Source organism: Saccostrea echinata, unplaced genomic scaffold (assembly GCF_033153115.1).
Source record: "Saccostrea echinata isolate AGI-Se365-2 ecotype Australia unplaced genomic scaffold, CSIRO_AGI_Sech_v1 ptg000001l, whole genome shotgun sequence".
In the NCBI taxonomy this organism is placed as follows: Eukaryota; Metazoa; Mollusca; class Bivalvia; order Ostreida; family Ostreidae; genus Saccostrea; species Saccostrea echinata.
In genome coordinates this window covers 29249116-29256376 of record NW_026889750.1, presented here as the reverse complement: position 1 = coordinate 29256376, position 7261 = coordinate 29249116, and the positions used below count along the sequence as shown (strand labels likewise).

General features: G+C 31.8%; 1 long non-coding RNA gene across 1 annotated transcript; it reads right to left on the bottom strand.

Moving 5' to 3' along the window:
* Window positions 1–3905: 3905 nt before the first annotated feature.
* On the bottom strand, window positions 3906–4675 carry LOC133175752 (uncharacterized). Its single transcript, XR_009719325.1, has 3 exons — window positions 4602–4675; window positions 4417–4513; window positions 3906–4297 (listed from the first exon to the last, which is right to left on the bottom strand). It is a non-coding gene; the product is annotated as an uncharacterized LOC133175752 (long non-coding RNA).
* Between the last annotated feature and the right edge of the window lie 2586 nt (window positions 4676–7261).

The window sequence follows — 7261 nt, the reverse complement described above, 5'->3', positions numbered from 1 at the left end:
ATTGTTTTTAAGCTTCGTCACGGGACATTGGTTTTCATCGGTGATAATTGATTTTCTTTCGACAATTGTTGAGAAGACTCATTGGTTATAATAATTTCAAAATATCATACCATTCTATCAAGTAGTTTTTAAATTAATACATTTATTAGAGTGAACACTTAGAAGTTTTGTTAAGTGTATTTATCGTCTCTGACATTAAACAGTCTTTAAAACAGGTTTCAATTTTTAAAAATGAATAAGGAGTTCGCGTCTTAATATATCATTCTATGTTTACTAGCATAGTATTTCTAGTCGATGAAAATAATAAGATATGTTTTGATTTCAAAAATGTCAAACAAATTAAACACTATAAAAATATCGTTCAATGGAAGATAAATCAAATGTCACATCCAATTTTTTTTTGATTTTGAAAATCACCCTTTAAATCTTGACATTTCACAGAACATCAATACCCTCAATTATCATCATTTAATTCAATAATACAAAAAATGATTTATAAAAAGCAATGTTTTGTTTTTGGTGTGAACCAATGAAAATATCATTGGTAAAAAAAGAAATCCTATTTTCTCATCCCTTATCCTTTAGTTTCTGCATTTGTATGTTACAAACTTTCACTTGATCTCAAATTAACAACAGATAATGATATGTTTAGATGTAGAACACGAGCAATAAATGTGATACTGTAACCCCTGCACTCTGATATGCAACACCCATCCGGATATTTACCAATTTCTCAATCTAATTAAAATTAGACTTGTATTTTCGCTCCTCAACGATACGCTTCATAGGAGTGAAAATACAAGTCTAATTTTAATTAGATTGCCAATTTCCCTGTTGCATTAGGATATGAAATGTAAAAAAGTCTTTATTTTTATTTTAAAAACCAAATCGCTTTCTTAAGTTCACAGAGATCAATAAATCTCGATTCATCATTGAAGTAATTCAATGATTCAACGACTTTGTTACTAATACACGCAATTATTTTTAGGAGCATCATGAAATGATTACTGATGAATACCGGGTATATATGTTGATACTAAACATAAACCCATGTCATAATATAACCTATTTTAATAACTATAAGTGTATCATGTTTTGATGTATATTTTCCTAGAAAATAACTTTCCGGATTATGCCTAGCAGAGCTAGATAACAAATCTTCCGCAATTTTATACTTTTTTAATTAAGTTACTGCGTCACTGAAATACACAGTGAGGAAAGTTAATTTCACTTTGATGTTAACAAGCTGAATCAATTTGACAGAAATTAGAAATGAAAGAATGAACAGGCTTTTCTAATCACCAAACTTGATAGAACCTAAGACAGCAACGAATGTCCTGAATCGACCTCATATGAATTCTTCTAAGATAGGGTAAAATGAAAGCAATATACTGGGATTTTTCAAAAAATAATAAAAAAAAAAAAGATAAATAGGCCATCTCAAATATAATTTGATAAAAATATCTGAAAGTTTTAGATTTATGTTTCGTCAAAATTGAATTAAGTTGATGCCTCCTTCAGCAGAAAATACACAAATAATTAAAATGCATTAAGGTTCCGCTAAAGGTAATTTTTTGTAGAAACAGTTAAACAGTGGTCAAATTTTGTGAATGATTTTAATTGTTGTGGCTTGGGAATTTCATCCCTGCAAACCATAGTTATGAAATTGATTAACAACAAAATGATTGACAGTCCTCGAAGTAAGATGTATTCTTTGTAACACCTGCTGTGGCCTTCAACTCGACATTTAGATATATCGACGACGCATTGTCAATTAACAATGGCTATTTCCATTCTTATGTCGATACGATATATCCTGGGGAGCTTGAGATAAAAGAAGACACATCTGTTTCATATTTGGATATTTTACTTGAAAAAGACGTTAATGGTAATCTAACAACCAAGCTTTATGATAAACGTGATCACTTTAACTTTTCAATCGTCAACTTCCCTTACTTATGCAGCAATATACCTTCATCACCTCCATACGGAGTATATATCTCTCAGTTGATTCGATACGCAAGAACATCCTACGTATGTACAATTTCTAAAACGAGGTAAATTATTGACAAACAAGTTGATGAAACAAGAATATCAGCTGTCTCGTTTAAAGTCATCATTTCGTAAGTTCTATGGTAGATACAATGACCTTGTCAGCAAATGCAATTTATCATTGAGTCAAATGCTGACTGACGTTTTCCATACAAATTGTTAGGCCATTATTTACACACTGAATTGTCGACGGATTTTTCCGTTATTTTCCGATCATGACAAGGAGCACACAGCGGTTGTGACCGGTCAGCAGGGGATGCTCACTCCTCCATGGCACCTGATCCCACCTGATGTTTGGAGGTCCGTGTTTGCTCTGCTCCTATTTTGTATTGTTTTGAAGGACTTTTGAGATTGAATACTGTTCGTTATCTCCATATATTTCATTAATGAATCAAAATACACTTTGTAATAGCTGCTTGAAAAATCCTTTAGTGCCAATGTGGCAAAATGATAATGTTTATTTTACATTCGTTTATGAAAGGTAAGATAGCATCAAAACTTCTTATAAATCAGTTATTTTGTTAAAGTAGACAATAATCTGATTTGAATATCACTAAAAGAAGGCGGTTATTTGTTAAATTTGGTGATACATTTATAGCTTATATGTTCAGAAAATTGAAATGCCAGCTTGCACTTCATTACCATTACCACACTAAATTACCACACCTGAGAGCACCTTATGTACGTTGGTTTAATTATATTCGAAAACGTTTTCAAACCTTTATCATCTGAATAATGTCTGTCATTTCTGATGATAACTTCAATCTTTAAAACATTGTCATAAAATATATACATAAGCAAAAAGAAATACCTAATACTATGGATTCGTTTTAATTCGTGGGGGTCGATTTTCAGGGGTACTTTGTTATGACGTAATTTGGTGGATAATCCATAAATAACCTTTACATACAGAAGATTCAAATAACCGATATGTAAACAATGTCATCGTTTGTGGGGATGAAAATTCATTGATAAGGATGACCCATGAAAACCATGAATGTCGGTCCCCCATAAGCATTGATGATCTTACTACGTGCAAACATAGCTATATTTTAGGATAGCATAAAAAGTTTAACATTGTCACAATATTTAACACATATTTAACAGACACTGGCGAGGAACTACACACATATTTGTTAAATTACATTTGAATTTTATTATCATATTTAATGATGATGATGATGATGATGATAATAATAATAATAATAATAATTATTATTATTATTATTATATAGTAATTATAATACAATACATTATATAATATATATAAAATTATCATTATTATAGGTATACAAAAAAGACTCGTCTCATTTTATTTAGTAAATGATGTCTTCTCAGAACTGGTGTGAACCATACAAATATACATTTCAAGCAGTGATATTTTTTTAATATTTTCACATTTGTCAAGTTATATTTCCCATCACTAGATAATATCACCGTAGAGGGTGTGGTTTCGTTTTTTTAAAAAGAATAAAGTTATGTAATTAGAAGTCTCTTGACCAATCAAATTCAAATAATAATGAAAGTACAGCATGTACAACGCGAAATACGATTATGACACAATTGGTTATTGTCTTCATTAATATACATGTTGAGGAAATAACCTTTGACCTGTGAGCTTTTTAGAAAAGAAAGAATTGAGTTAAACGAGACAAGTTCTAGAAAAATCCATAATATTTCTCAAATCTTGAAAAAGTCGATATTTCTTTTATTGTCAGTTCAAGTATCATTGTTCTCACACATGTTTCATTCATTTTGTGTCATCCCTTAACCCTTTCCAGAATCCTGATATGATTCGAATGAAGTCTTTGGAAAATTTAAAGATTCATATTTCGAAATATCTAGACTTTGATGTACTTCATTTATTGTTGAGTACGGTCTTCGTTTAGTGGTTTGTGCATAAATTGCGGCCGATTCAAATGATGATGCAGGTTCATAGTACACAGTACCGGCGTCTGGTAAGATTTCAATGTAATTTGATTGCTCCTTTATTTCTGCTATCTCCGCGGGGCAAAAGTAATGTTTGCTAGCCCTGTCTTGAAGTTTTCTTATTTTCTGTGATTTTTTATGCTTTGGGCATGATTCTGGGGAAAGGTATTTGTAATCATTTTCTTTTCTGTTAGGAAGGATACGATCTGCATGATCGTAGATATGAATGCCTTCAATAGGTCGATGTTCCATTTGTAGAATTGTGCTGTACCTTCGACTGTTATGCAAATAAGTTAATGAAGGATCTTCTTGAAGCCTGAATGAAATAAATAATTGAAGTTAAGTAAGGAAAAAAAAGCCTGATAAAATTTACGATTTATTATTGAAAATGTACCAAAAATCAAAATAATGTAATTTTAAAGAGATCAAATGTACCTTTTAATCTTCCGTCTCTGGACAAAAACAATAAACAGGAAAATAAATAAAAGGAAAAATAAGAATCCACTAACACACAGAAGAACTGGAATAAAGGCTGAAAAGAGGAAAGTTTTAATTACTGTTAAACAACCGATTTCATATCCTTATATCTAGGGTAATAAAGCAGAATTTAAGTTACTCACAATTTAAATGACTTGAAGACACTTCTTTCTTGACCTCTAATTCAGCAATACTTGACTGAATAGTAGTCTTCTTGTCATTGGAAATGGAAATAACTTCAGACTGTGTCTGATCAGGTGGATATTTATAAGTCTGAAATGTGCCTCTGACCGTTAAAGTTACTAAATTTGATTTTTGTTCCGTTCTTGTATATTTAGTTTTGCTTGAGACTTTCATTACTTTGGTGGAGACATGCAGAGTATTTTCCTTCCATAAAATGGGAATAAATGGCGACTTTGTTGTGAGAATTGTCAATGGGTTTGTATTTACCTCAGAAAGATTGTGTCCATAGGTTTGATTGAAATTATAAACTGTTCTTGTTGAAGAATTTACAGTAGGTTCTGTCGAAATGACAGTACTGTCTTTTATTGTTGGAAAAGTATTAAATTCAGACATATTTGAACCATTTGTAGGTCGTAAACGGTTTGCTGGAGACGGCGTAGAATTCTTAAAAATCACCATTTTCCTTGTTTTGCTGTTTGAAAATTTATCTTTAACGATTGCTTTTTTCCTTGCTGTCGTTAAGAATGGGGGTATTTTTGTTGTTTGCGCTACCGTTGGCGATGTTTTCGTTAGACGTGTTGTAGAAGAAATCGTACTTGGTGAGGTCTTTTGTGTTATTCCCGTTATTGAAGTTGGTAAAGTTTGTGCCGCTGTTGTCAATCTTTTTGGCAATATAGAAGGCATCGTCTTTTTTGTAGTAAAAACCACGTGTTTATACAATGCAACTGAATGAAAAGGTTACAAAATTTTATCATTTTTGTCTAAAAAACTGCAGTTTTTTCCTGTATGACAAGCATTTTGTTATTATATACATGTATAAAGAATATAATAATTCTTTTCTATAGACTTGAAATATGGTCGGGGGGGGGGGGGGGCTGACCTTTTAAAAAATAAGTGATATAATAATAAATGGATTTTAATTCCCAAATTAGTAATATAATACATGTAAATGGACTTTGATTTTGTAGAATAGAAAATCCTTCTAAGATACTTGGAACGAATGTACATGTCATGAATAAAAGCTGTAAACTGAAACCCGTTTTTTTCAGAGAATTTTTTGTCCACAAAAGTGATATAAATCAAATTGAAGAAAATTTCCTGATAACTCTTGCGAATCGGATTTCAAATAAATTTCTGGAAATGAGAGGCATTAATCTTATCTTAATACATGAAAAAATATAAAAGCGCTATAACTGCAAATTTAATATGTACCTGACCATTGCAGTTTAAATCCCCTAGCTGTGCCGAAGTCATCAGACTTGAATGAAACCAAAAGTCTTCTTCCATTGGCCAAGATATTGTGAATAGATCCTTCTCCGCATTGTTTGTACAAAGTGAATTTAGATTCATATTCTTCTATCTGTGAAGTAAAATTGTAACTATAATAGGCAAAATCCATGTTATGAGCTCTAGTAAATAAAGCTTTTCAATGCATGTTTCCCTTTCATGTTTCAAAATAACCATATCAACCTATCGTTAATTAACCAATTTATTAATCATTTTATTATAGCGAGCGCAGCGAGCGACGCGAAGCACCGCTAGTCACTGCGAGCTCTTAAAGCAACGCCCGGGCGATGAGAAAATTCGGACTTTGCACATTGATCCAAACGTTTTTTTCCACAGTAACCACTGGACCCACAATCCTTTGCGAATTGCATCTCGCCGTAAACTGCGTTCTCGCGGTAACAACAAAAGTTCAACAAAAAATAAAACTCACCTTGATTTAATGGATATTGCAGATAAATAGCTACATTAAACTTTTTTTTAATTAAAATTAGCACTGTTAATGAATGCTTCGGATTTGTAATGCATCTGTGCATTACATGCGTCATGTGACGTCAGAGTCTAGACGTACTACTTGCGGTTTGAAGAGACGGATCTAAATTGAAACTGAATAGGTATCTGCGCTCGCCCTAGCGGTCGCACCGTCATCATATTATGAAAAATGTTTGAATTAATTTCATCCTACATTGGAAAGTACAGACAAGGATTTGAAAACATCAAAAGCAACAATAACAGCAAGAGCAAACTGTCAACACGGCAGCGCCAAGTAAAACTTCTACTTCAGGATAAACTGATGCACTTCTACTAAAACTTCTACAAGATAAACTGATGCACATTTATACCGGAAGTCTTTTATTCATATGAATTATTATTTGGCAAGATGCACGTCAGTTTATAATTATGGGAAAAGAATGTATTTCAGTGTTTGGCAAAAGAACATTAATTTTACATATATTTACATTTACTCTGTTTTTCTACTAAATCAACAATGAAATTGATTTGAATGCCATTTTTGTGCATAGTCACGCGTAGAAATATACACGTAGAAACTTGCGCAAAAGTAACGTGACAATGAAGCTGACGAGATGGTAACGAAAATATAACAATATAGGGCAGTAAAAATTTAAATCCTCGGAATTTTTTTGTTGGTTTTAAACATTTCAAATGTAAATATAAGTAATGTTTTTCACTTTGTGAATGATATTGTTGTTAAATCACACAGACTTGCATGAAGGCATATTTTTCATGAAGCGCGCTATATGCCTATGTAACGAGGTTGTTTGATTTACACACCAATACCACTTACAAAACTAAAAAAAATTCCTCACTTATACAT